This window comes from Caretta caretta, chromosome 8 (assembly GCF_965140235.1).
Source record: "Caretta caretta isolate rCarCar2 chromosome 8, rCarCar1.hap1, whole genome shotgun sequence".
Classification (NCBI taxonomy): Eukaryota; Metazoa; Chordata; order Testudines; family Cheloniidae; genus Caretta; species Caretta caretta.
This window is the reverse complement of record NC_134213.1, coordinates 2,047,716-2,061,189: the sequence shown is the minus strand read 5'-3', so window position 1 is coordinate 2,061,189 and position 13,474 is coordinate 2,047,716.

Here is a 13,474-nt window from a genome sequence, read left to right as displayed (position 1 = left end):
GGTAAGGGCAGTGGCTGTTGGCCTGTGTCTAGTTTATTACTGAATTTCTTGGTAAAACCCCAGTGAGAGAGCTTGGATCATATATATATAGGTGGCCAGATACTCCACCTTTATTGTGACATAACTTTCCCAAGAATCATCATTAGCTGTGAAACCAGTTTGCTGAGGGGAGTTTCAAATTCTAATGATTCCATCATCATCATTAATTTCCGTAGGGACAGAATAAGTTTGAGTCATGCCCTGGATCTTGTCAAAGTAAGAAATTTACAAATGGATCAGGTCAATTTCAAATACAACCAGAGGAGCCTCATCATGGGACACTCTGCAGGGTGGCTAGTGAAATCAAAGTGCTTATCTAGGTACCTCATGATTTTGCGCCCTATATTTACAGGCAATAGCTGCTAGGGGTTCTATTTTAATTAACTGGTTCCAGTGACGTCAACAGGAGCTCGGAGGGGAGGTTCTCAGAGCCTCTGAAAATCAGGCCGCTTTGATTTGGGGGCCTAGGAATGAATGTAAGTGCCTAGCTAGCTCTAAAAAGAAAAGGAGTACTTGTGGCACCTTAGCGACTAACCAATTTATTTGAGCATAAGCTTTCGTGAGCTACAGCTCACTTCATCGGATGCATACTGTGGAAATTGTAGAAGATGTTTCTATACACACAAACCATGAAAAAATGGGTGTTTATCACTACAAAAGGTTTTCTCCTCCCCCCCCCCCCCACCTACTCTCCTGCTGGTAATAGCTTATCTAAAGTGATCACTCTCCTTACAATGTGTATGATAATCAAGGTGGGCCATTTCTAGCACAAATCCAGGTTTTGTGCTGGAAATGGCCCACCTTGATTATCATACACATTGTAAGGAGAATGATCACTTTAGATAAGCTATTACCAACAGGAGAGTGGGTTTGTTGGGGGGGGGGGGAAGAAAACCTGGATTTGTGCTGGAAATGGCCCACCTTGATTATCATACACATTGTAAGGAGAGTGATCACTTTAGATAAGCTATTACCAGGAGGAGAGTGGGGTGGGAGGAGGTATTTTTTCATGCTTTGTGTGTATATAAAAAGATCTTCTATACTTTCCCCAGTATGCATCCGATGAAGTGAGCTGTAGCTCACGAAAGCTCATGCTCAAATAAATTGGTTAGTCTCTAAGGTGCCACAAGTCCTCCTTTTCTTTTTGCGAATACAGACTAACACGGCTGTTACTCTGACACCTAGCTAGCTCTAGGCATCCAAGTTTGAAGATCCTGGGCTTGGTGCCTAGTTGAACACAACCAAGTCTTTTCAGACAGTTCCTAGAGTTCGCACAACAGCAACGCTAATGAAAATGCTCTGCAGCTCACAGGATCCAGGATCTTTATCTCCTTCCCACCACTCCACAGCTTTGGACATGCTTCAAAAGACAGGACACTAGTGCTGCTCATGGCACTCGTTAGATCCACACGGGCACTGCTCCTCAGAAGGAAGAGTAGAGTCTTTGTAAGGGTGATGTTGTCATTGTATAAGGCAGGAGAGGCTTCTATGGACCCTTATGTGCCAAGCTGGGGCCTATCTAGCAGAAAGAAGGTCCTAGAGAGGGCATAGCAAATGGCATGAAAGACAATGCCTAAGCTCAAGAATGTGAGTCCTGCAGAAAGGAACAGGCAGCTGGTCTTGTTCTCAGCGGAAAAGAAGAATTTGTGGTGACAATGTCATTTCCCCAAATCAGGAAAGAGATGGCTAAAACTAAGAAACAAATAGACCACAGTAATTAAAGGTTCAACAGTTGAAGGGCAGAGAAGTCCTGAGTGCAAGGAGGAGAAGCAGGTTAGGTGCAATTTTGGTGACCTTGACCTGTTCCAAGCAAAGAAGAGGAATTGCCTTCTCGGGAAGGGTCCCACTTTGTGCATGGTAGGGAAGAGGGCCAGCAAACAACCCGTTATTTCTGGCCCGGATACCCTCTGGATGAAATGCCATTTACCTGTAAGGAATTATCTGTGACCTGTGTCCAGGCACAACTAACCACCACAGCTCAATTTCAATATGGACACTTAAAATAAATTGCTGTGGAACAATCTGCAGACTGAAGACTCAGTTGCCAGAAGCATTTGTTAATATTCTTTCTGGCTGGATCCAAAGCCACATGGAAGACTTCACTGGGCTTTGAGTCAGGTCCCTCAAGCACTTTTCATGTGTAGCTGTCAAAGTGAAGGTGAGTAACATCTCCCATCCATTTTGCAGGCAGAGAATTTGAGACACAAAGAAGCAAAGTGACTTTCCCAAGGTCACACCGAAAGTTATTGACTGAGCTGGAGAACCAGTCCCCTCTTCCCATTCCAGGGTCCTAGCCACTACACCAGTCTTCCTCCAAATCATTTCAAGCAATATATAAATGTGAGACAATCATATGCTGTTCATGGACATTTTGTGAACAGAAATAGAGCGATGTGTAATGCCAGGGGTCAGAAAAGGAAAAAAAGTGACCTTAGTAATCATCATCCCATAATTCTAACTGCCAAATAAAATCATGGAAGAGAAGAAAAATCCTAAACACCTATAGGGTGTAATGGTCTGGCCCCCTTCACCACTAATTCCAATGGGAGCAAGATTAGCCCCTAGTAGAACAATGAGGAATAGGTAGCATGAGTTTATACAATGTAAATATTGCCTGAAAAACTTGATTGCTTTTATAGACCGCTTTGTCAGATTCAGTCTCAGTCCTGCAATGAGATGCAATGTAGCCCCATTGACTTCAGTGTGGGTCTGTCCAATTAGAGCTGATTGCAGGAGCAGAGCCCGAGTGAACAAGGGGTACACTGGATTTTAGTAACGGATTTGGTAGTATCTTGTGAAATATGTATTAAATGATGTCATATAGATGTGTGGGCTGAACGCCGTCATGAGGATTAAAAAACTGGCTAAGAGACTATGAAAGCAAAGGACAAGGATAAACCGCTATGTATCAACTTGGGGGAGGTGTCGAATGGGAACTACAAGGATTGGTGTTAGAATGACCGGTGGTATTTAACGTCACCATTCATGGCCTGGAAGACAAAGTAAACAGCACACGACCGATGCTAAACAGAGTGGAGCCGCACACCCCAATGAGGACTGGTGCCAAGAGAACTTGAGGGATTAGAAAATGAGGTTAAAACGAATAAGTGAGAATCAGGATGGAGACATTCAGGCTCATACTTGTGTGGGAAGTAATCCAAAATGCACACGTGCTGGGTGGGAAGCAGCAATGCTGAGAGAGACCTAGGTGGGGCAAGGCAATGTAGCTGTTGATAAAAACACCAGTGTCCATTTGGGCTCTATAAGCATCAGGTCTCAAAGCCAGAAGCTAACAGTGCCTTCTCTAGTGAGCTCTGTCTGGTGCACCCACACCTGGAAGAACACACTTTCTTCTGGACACCACATTGCCAGAGAGATAGTATCAACCTGAGGGAAGTTCAGAGAACAATAAAATGGACAGTGACCAAAATAGCTATAAACTCTCAACAATGCTAGCATGCTCTCTTTCCTCTCAGTCCTTCCATCACCTCATCTCTACCCTGCCCCCCATTTCTCTCTTTCATCAATTCACAGATTTTAAGGCCAGAATGGTCACTGTGATAATTGTTGTCAGTTGTCACCGGTGTGGTGCTCTGCTCTATCCAATGTTGATAACAGTCAGCTGCGTGCATGTGTTCCCTCTGCGTGCTGCCCCGGCTCTGCACAGATTGCTGGCACAGCAGACCCCGAGAGAATGCCCAATGACCACAGACCCCGATAAGGTACGAAGGCACCCGACCAGGTTTATTGTCAAACGAAGCACAGTAATAGTTCCTCGCAGACTCTACAGGACATACTACGAACATGTCCCCCGACAATGGACCGGCTCGGTCAGTGGTGGGACTCTCCACTGCCCCCTAGGCTGGACAAAGACATCCACTCGGGGGTGCATTCTTATACACAGCTACAGACAAGTTACACCTCACTCCTGACGCATCGAGGTACAACCCTTCTGTACGTTGGGGTGCTGCCTCTCTCCTGGTACATGTTGGTTCGAACCAACAAGTCTATCCATCATATTATCTCTTTGACCCTGTCTTTACGATGGGTCAGTCTGTTCCTCGTTATCTCTGTGGAACATGTTCATACCAGACTGTTCTGGTGCCATCCTGGCACATGTTCATCCTATTAGTGCTTGATCCCCTTTAGATATGTGTATACGTCCAATTAGCAGCCTTCTTCCTGCCAACTTCTGTGAGCAGGGCCTGCCTCTGGCTCATGGCTTAACTTTGATTTATGTTAATGAAGTCTTGACCATTCCTTTGGTTCAGGCCTCAGGCCTTATACCAGGCCTTTGATACCAAGGGTTTACGTTTCAGAGCCTCATCTTACTACAATAATCTAGCCTGACTTCCTGCTTAACACAGGCCAAAGAATTTCTACCCAACAATTCTTGCAGCAAGCCCATTATGGCCTCATTGTTTCCTTGCTCCTCACATCTGTCTGTGTCTACCAGTTGTCTCTTGGGGCAGGGATTGGGTTTGTACAGAGCCAAGCATAAGGAGGTCCTGGTCTGTGACAGGGGCTCTCCGGGGCTCTGGTTCTCCAAATAAATAATAATAATGGTAAGAACAATAGAATCATAGAATCATAGAATATCAGGGTTGGAAGGGACCTCAGGAGGTCATCTAGTCCAACCCCCTGCTCAAAAGCAGGACCCATCCCCAATTAAATCATCCCAGCCAGGGCTTTGTCAAGCCTGACCTTAAAAACTTCTAAGGAAGGAGATTCCACCACTTCCCTAGGCAACGCATTCCAGTGTTTCACCACCCTCCTAGTGAAAAAGTTTTTCCTAATATCCAACTTAAACCTCCCCCACTGCAACTTGAGACCATTACTCCTTGACCTGTCCTCTTCCACCACTGAGAATAGTCTAGAACCATCCTCTCTGGAACCACCTCTCAGGTAGTTGAAAGCAGCTATCAAATCCCCCCTCATTCTTCTCTTCCGCAGACTAAACAATCCCAGTTCCCTCAGCCTCTCCTCATAACTCATGTGTTCCAGATCCCTAATCATTTTTGTTGCCCTTCGCTGGACTCTCTCCAATTTATCCACATCCTTCTTGTAGTGTGGGGCCCAAAACTGGACACAGTACTCCAGATGAGGCCTCACCAATGTCGAATAGAGGGGGACGATCACGTCCCTCGATCTGCTGGCTATGCCCCTACTTATACATCCCAAAATGCCATTGGCCTTCTTGGCAACAAGGGCACACTGCTGACTCATATCCAGCTTCTCGTCCACTGTCACCCCTAGGTCCTTTTCTGCAGAACTGCTTCCTAGCCATTCGGTCCCTAGTCTGTAGCTGTGCATTGGGTTCTTCCGTCCTAAGTGCAGGACCCTGCACTTATCCTTTTGAACCTCATCAGATTTCTTTTGGCCCAATCCTCCAATGATCAGTGTCTTGTGACTTTGTCCTTACCCATAACTATTTCACATTTGGGGACAATGTATACCTTCAGATCAGCGGCACTGCTATGGGTACCCGCATGGCCCCACAGTATGCCAACATTTTTATGGCTGATTTAGAACAACGCTTCCTCAGCTCTCGTCCCCTAAAGCCCCTACTCTACTTGCGCTATATTGATGACATCTTCATCATCTGGACCCATGGAAAAGAAGCCCTTGAGGAATTCCACCACGATTTCAACAATTTCCATCCCACCACCAACCTCAGCCTGGTCCAGTCCACACAAGAGATCCACTTCCTGGACACTACAGTGCTAATAAACAATGGCCACATAAACACCACCCTATACCGGAAACCTACTGACCGCTATTCCTACCTGCATGCCTCCAGCTTTCACCCTGACCACACCACACGATCCATCGTCTACAGCCAAGCTCTGCGATACAACCGCATTTGCTCCAACCCCTCAGACAGAGACAAACACCTACAAGATCTCTGTCAAGCTTTCTTACAACTACAATACCCACCTGCAGAAGTAAAGAAACAGATTGATAGAGCCAGAAGAGTTCCCAGAAGTTACCTACTACAGGACAGGCCTAACAAAGACAATAACAGAACGCCACTAGCGGTCACCTTCAGCCCCCAACTAAAACCCCTCCAACGCATTATTAAGGATCTACAACCTATCCTAAAGGATGACCCAACACTCTCACAAGTCTTGGGAGACAGGCCAGTCCTTGCCTACAGACAGCCCCGCAACCTGAAGCAAATACTCACCAACAACCACATACCACACAACAGAACCACTAACCCAGGAACTTATCCTTGCAACAAAGCCCGTTGCCAATTGTGCCCACATATCTATTCAGGAGACACCATCACAGGGCCTAATAACATCAGCCACACTATCAGAGGCTCGTTCACCTGCACATCCACCAATGTGATATATGCCATCATGTGCCAGCAATGCCCCTCTGCCATGTACATTGGTCAAACTGGACAGTCTCTACGTAAAAGAATAAATGGACACAAATCAGATGTCAAGAATTATAACATTCATAAACCAGTCGGAGAACACTTCAATCTCTCTGGTCACGCAATCACAGACATGAAGGTCGCTATCTTAAAACAAAAAAACTTCAAATCCAGACTCCAGCGAGAAACTGCTGAATTGGAATTCATTTGCAAATTGGATACTATTAATTTAGGCTTAAATAGAGACTGGGAGTGGCTAAGTCATTATGCAAGGTAGCCTGTTTCTTCTTGTTTTTTCCTACCCCCCCCCCCCGATGTTCTGGTTTAACTTGGATTTAAACTTGGAGAGTGGTCAGTTTAGATGAGCTATTACCAGCAGGAGAGTGAGTTTGTGTGTGTATGGGGGTGGGGGGGATGTGAGAAAACCTTGATCTATGCAGGAAATAGCCCGACTTGATTATGTAAAGAGTTGTCACTTTGGATGGGCTAGCACCAGCAGGAGAGTGAATTTGTGTGGGGGGTGGAGGGTGAGAAAACCTGGATTTGTGCTGGAAATGGCCCACCTGTTGATCACTTTAGATAAGCTATTACCAGCAGGACAGTGGGGTGGGAGGAGGTATTGTTTCATATTCTCTGTGTGTATATAAAGTCTGCTGCAGTTTCCACGGTAAACATCTGATGAAGTGAGCTGTAGCTCACGAAAGCTCATGCTCAAATAAATTGGTTAGTCTCTAAGGTGCCACAAGTACTCCTTTTCTTTTTGCGAATACAGACTAACACGGCTGTTCCTCTGAAAGTGTCTTGTGCGTGAACCACAGCATGGACCTAATTTTCGTACCTGTGTCCTTTGTAATAACATGCCCATTCCATGAGGCGCTGGGGCAGGCTGCAGGCTGGGCTCTGAACCGGGCTTTCTGCAGGGTCGAGTTGAGCACCAGCGGCAGGGGAATTTCGCAAGGCTGGGTTCAGGTTCATTTGGGATGATAATAGTAATAAAGCTTCACGCGTCCCAGCTTCAAAGCACTAATAAATCCCTGCAAATCCCTTAAGTATTGTTATCCACGTCTGAAAGATGGATCAGATAGCCAAAGCTGGGTCACACCTATCTTGGACTATTCATCCAGGTTGTTATGTTGGCATCTACTACCATAGTGTCCAAGATCCTCCCTCCAAGCGTCAAACCAGCAATGTTGTGTCTCCCTTGAAGGTTGGGTGACTCTTTCTAGAAGAGATTATCTAGCTCAGCCAGAGCCTGCAGGGTTGATGCAGGAATCAATGGCTGGCATTCTATGGCCTGTACTCTGCAGGAGATCAGACTGCATGTCCCCAGCGCTCCCTACTGGCCTTAAAAATCTACAAATCTCTAAGGCTTCCTTCCCTGACCCCAGGCTTGAATACAAACTCCGAGCAGGAGGGTACTAATGTGGGCAAGGGTGAGTTGCATTTAGCTGTCGATGCAGACTGGTTAGGGGTCATTCCCATTTCACCAGGCACATAGTCTTGGACCTGCTCCCAAAAGGTTCTTACTCCCAGTCATGAGTGTCCTCTGTTGGGCAACAACTTTTGCTCCAGAAGAATGTAGCTGTTGTAGGAGGCTGTGGTTAGAGAGAGCGAGAGACACTCATGAAGCTGCAACCAAAGCCCTGTGGGGCTTTGAAAATCAGAACACTGCCCTTGACCTGGACAACGGGGAGCCAGAGCAACAGTGATCTCCATTAGTTCTGTGGAAATTTCATACTGCTCTAACGGCCACATCTACGCAGGCATGATCTGCCCCTTAAAAATTGTCACACTGGAGCAAGGGGCTTGGGTTTGCACATATCCCTGCAGGAAAAGCGATTACATGGGGCAAAATCAACACAGCACTGCGGGGCACCACAGGACTCTCTGACCAAGTCGGCGACCAAGTCCAATGCTCTGACTGCATTGGCAAGAGCTGGTTTGCAGCTTGGAGAGGGGTCATCAAAAGCTCATAATTCAGGGCATAAACTGATCACCTGCATGGCTTAGAAAGGAACTTTATCTTCCTGTGCAGCATTGCACAGCCAGACAGATGCATTGTGGGTATTTTATGCCTTCCACAGAGCATCAGGTCTAGGCCCCTGCTGGAAGCTCAATATTGCACGCTAGTATTGTATGCTAACCCTGTGTCCCAACATAAAATCCCATTTTGACAGGTTCAGGACAAAGCAGAAAGTTTCTTGTTGTGGCTTTGAATTTCCCATGGAAACAAAAGGCATTCCCTCTCCGACCCCAGGGAGAAACCTGCCTCTGGGCTGCCAGCATGGCTGGTTTCAGTCCACCCAGCGGGAGGATATTGCTGGGAAACATTTGCATTGGCCAACGGGAACAGTAACGTTTCGCTCTGGATCCAATCTGCAGTGGCAAGCAAGTAAATCCTTTTTCATGCACAAAGGTTTGTTTTGGAGCAGAAATTGATCAGTTTAAACTGGGCAGCTTTTTTTGCTCCTGTTCCCAGACAGTGCCCCAAATTTCAAACCCTAACTAGGACACTCGACTGACCATTGGGCCCCGGAGTAAGAAGTGGCTTGTTCTCCCCAGACATTCCAAACCTAAGTGATGCCAGGTGGGAACCTGGATGAAGGGAAATTACCTGCCCTAACAGGAGGAGGCCAAGAGCTGCAGAGTCTGGCTGTCAATGGCTCTTGGCCTTTAGTATCACTGTCCCTGGTCTGTGGAATTGCTTAATTGCACCGTCAGAACTTTAGAATATCCCACTGGAAACTAGAGAGCAATCGTCTTTCAAGTGTGCACCTGATGCCACCACAATGGTCAGTAGCCATTCGTCTTGGGGAATTTGGGGAAGAGACTCACCGTCTGTGATAAATAAAGTGAGGGAGGGGTAGGCTCCCTTTTATGGACACCCAGCCAGCCAGTAGCTATAAAATCCCTCTGAGTAGCTGTACTCTAATTGCTCTACCTGTAAAGGGTTAAAACGTCTCACTGCTATGCATAGGTAAAAGGAAGTGAGTGGGCACCTGACCAAAAGAGCCAATGGGAAGGCTAGAACTTTTTAAAATTGAAACAAGACTCCCCTTTTGTCTGTCTGTGGTTGTTCTCCGGGGAGAGGTAGGGGGGACAACAGCTCTGCTGTGAGAAGCTTTGGGCCAGGTATGAAAAATCATCAGTATCACACCTAGAAAGTCCTCATTTGAAACCCCAGCTATGTAAGAAGGTCAGGAAATGTCCAGGAAGACGCGATGAGGTTTATCCCTTTTATTTCTTTATGGCTTGTGGATTCCTCTGGGCTAACCCTGGTGCTCTTGTTTTGCTTTTAAACTTTAAGCTGGACCTCAAGAGAGCTATTCTTGATGCTTAATCCTTGTAGTTGTTTTTTTTTTTTTTAAATCTAGCAAAAGCCTAAATTCCCAGATGTATTTTCTTTTCTATTAATAAAATTTACCTTTTTTAAGAACAGGATTGGATTTTTGTGTCTTAAGAGGTTTGTGCACATGTTGGTTAATTAGCTGGTGGCAACAGCTGATTTCCTTTTTTTTTTTTTTTCTTCTTTCTCAGCTCTTCCCAGAGGGGGGCTGAAAGGGCTAGAGGGTGCCCCACAGGAAGGAATTCCCAAGTGCGCCTTCCTGGGCTCTCAAAGTGGTTGCACTTGGGTGGTGGCAGCATCTACCATCCCAAGGTCAGAGAGAAGCTGTAGCCTTGGAAGTTTAATACAAGCCTGGAGTGGCCAATACTAATTTTTAGAGTCCTTGCGGGCCCCCACCTTCTGCACGTGAAGTGCCAGAGTGGGGAAACTGCCCTGACACCATCCAATGGGGGCAAGGGAGGCTGGGGGATTTCTGTGCAGAGGGGGTGAAGAGCCGGAGGAAAGAGGAGGATATGGGAATTATGGGAAGGGAAGTGTGCGCTCGAAAGTAGCTTTACTAGAATTAGTCAGAAATGTGTGGTTTTGTTTCCATGGAAAATTTCGATGTATGGGAAAAAAATGAACACCGCAACTTTTTTGGTTTTCGGCAACTGAAAAACAAAAATTTCAAGCCAAAAACTGCTGCATATTGAAAACTCTAGTATTCCAACAAGAACCTGAAAATTTTGAAGGCAAGCACGTATGTTCCACAGAATTGTTCATTTAGTAGAAAGCCCAATTTGACCTTAATAAAGGTTTTGATGGAAATTTTCAACTAGCCCTAATCTTTACATTTCACCGGCTGTGCTCCTGAAAGCCTCACTGTGCCAGCCTTCCCACCACGTGGTGCTTACATCGTGGTGTCCCCGGCATGGCAGGGTTATAGTGGTGTGACATGGACACCTGAGACATTGAAGACATTAAACTTCTGTTAGAAGGAGAATGGAAAATCTGATGCATTAAGTATCATTCTAATCCCCATTAGCCAGTCAGCTCAGTTATTGGGTATAGGAAACTAGGATTCACCTCACCAGATCAGTCCGTTGGTGTTGCACTTTTCTGACCCCAAGTGCACTTAGCCAGTCGTGCAAAGGGGAAGTCTGTCTTGACTCTTGCAAAGGATCATCTTGTGCCCTGGAGCAGGAGGTTTGGTTATCCAGCTGAACATAAATTCATAGATTCTAAGGTCAGAAGAGACCATTATGATCATCTAGTCCGACCTCCTGCGCAACGCAGGCTACAGAATCTCACCCACCCACTCCTGCGAAAAACCTCTCACCTATGTCTGAGCTATTGAAGTCCTCAAATCGTGGTTTAAAGACTTCAAGGAGCAGAGAATCCTCCAGCAAGTGACTCATGCCCCATGCTACAGAGGAAGGCAAAAAACCTCCAGGGCCTCTTCCAATCTGCCCTGGAGGAAAATTCCTTCCCGACCCCAAATATGGCGATCAGCTTAACCCTGAGCATATGGGCAAGATTCACCAGCCAGTTACCCAGGAAAGAATTTTCTGTAGTAACTCAGATCCCACCCCATCTAACATCCCATCACAGGCCATTGGGCCAATTTACCATGAATAGTTAAAGATCAATTAATTACCAAAATCATGTTATTCCATCATACCATCTCCTCCATAAACTTATCGAGTTTAATCTTAAAGCCAGATAGGTCTTTTGCCCCCACTGCTTCCCTTGGAAGGCTATTCCAAAACTTCACTCTGATTGTTAGAAACCTTCGTCTAATTTCAAGTCTAAACATCCGAATGATCAGTTTATATCCATTTGTTCTTGTGTCCACATTGGTACTGAACTTAAATAATTCCTCTCCCTCTCCGGTATTTATCCCTCTGATATATTTATAGAGAGCAATCATATCTCCACTCAGCCTTCTCTTAGTTAGGCTAAACGAGCCAAGCTCCTTGAGCCTTCTTTCATAAGACAAAAAGAAAAGGAGTACTTGTGGCACCTTAGAGACTAACCAATTTATCTGAGCATGAGCTTTCATGAGCTGAAGTGAAGTGATGAAGTGAGCTGTAGCTCACGAAAGCTTATGCTCAAATAAATTGGTTAGTCTCTAAGGTGCCACAAGTCCTCCTTTTCTTTTTGCGAATACAGACTAACACGGCTGTTACTCTGAAACCTTTCATAAGACAGGTTTTCCATTCCTCGGATCATCCTAGTAGCCCTTCTCTGTACCTGTTCCAGTTTGAATTCATCCTTCTTAAACATGGGAGACCAGAACTGCACGCAGTATTCCAGGTGAGGTCTCACCAGTGCCTTGTATAACGGCACTAACACCTCCTTATCTTGACTGGAAATACCTCGCCTGATGCATCCCAAGACTGCATTAGCTTTTTTCACGGCCATATCACATTGGCGGCTCATAGTCATCCTATGATCAACCAATACTCCGAGGTCCTTCTCCTCCTCCGTTACTTCTAATTGATGCATCCCCTGCTTATAACTAAAATTCTTGTTATTAATCCCTAAATGCATGACCTTACACTTCTCACTATTAAATTTCATCCTATTACTATTACTCCAGTTTACAAGGTCATCCAAATCTTCCTGTATGATATCCCGGTCCGTCTCTAAATTGGCAATACCTCCCAGCTTTGTGTCAGCCTCAAACTTTATTAGCACACTCCCACTTTTTGTGCCGAGGTCAGTAATAAAAAGATTAAATAAGATTGGTCCCAAAACTGATCCCTGAGGAACTCCACTGGTAACCTCCCTCCAGTCTGACAGTTCACCTTTCAGTAGGACCCGCTGTAGTCTCCTCTTTAACTAGTTCCTTATCTACCTTTCAATTTTCATATTGATCCCCATCTTTTCCAATTTAACTAATAATTCCCTATGTGCCACGGTATCAAATCCCTTACTGAAATCTAGGTAAATTAGATCCACTGCATTTCCTTTGTCTAAAAAATCTGTTACTTTCTCGAAGAAGGAGATCAGGTTGGTTTGGCACGATCTACCTTTTGTAAAACCATGTTGTATTTTGTCCCATTTACCATTGACCTCAATGTCCTTAACTACTTTCTCCTTCAAAATTTTTTCTAAGACCTTGCATACTACAGATGTCAAACTAACAGGCCCATAGTTACCCGGATCACTTTTTTTTCCTTTCTTAAAAATAGGAACTATGTTAGCAATTCTCCAATCATATGGTACAACCCCTGAGTTTACAGATTCATTAAATATTCTTGCCAATGGGCTTTCAATTTCATGTGCCAATTCCTTTAATATTCTTGGATGAAGATGATCTGGGGCCCCCGATTTAGTCCTATTAAGCTGTTCGAGTTTCGCTTCTACCTCAGATATGGTAATATCTACCTCCATATCCTCTATCCTGCGCAGGTGGATGAAGGTGGGGCATTGATAGGCAAAGTCTGTTTCCACAATGATTTCCCAGAAGTGGTGAATCTTCCCATGCCCTGGGTCCCTTAATGGTCAGACTAGTAATTAGCACAGATCCACTGCCTATGAGGTTCTGTCCCAGTGTCTGAGTCATTGAGGGTATGCCTAAAGTGCAGTTAGACTCCCTCGGTCGGCCCATGCCAGCTGACTCAGCTCATGGGGCTTGGGCAAAGGGGCTGTTTAATTGTGGTGTAGACATTCGGGCTTGGTCTGGAGCCCGGGCTCTGGTACACTCCCACATCAGGGTC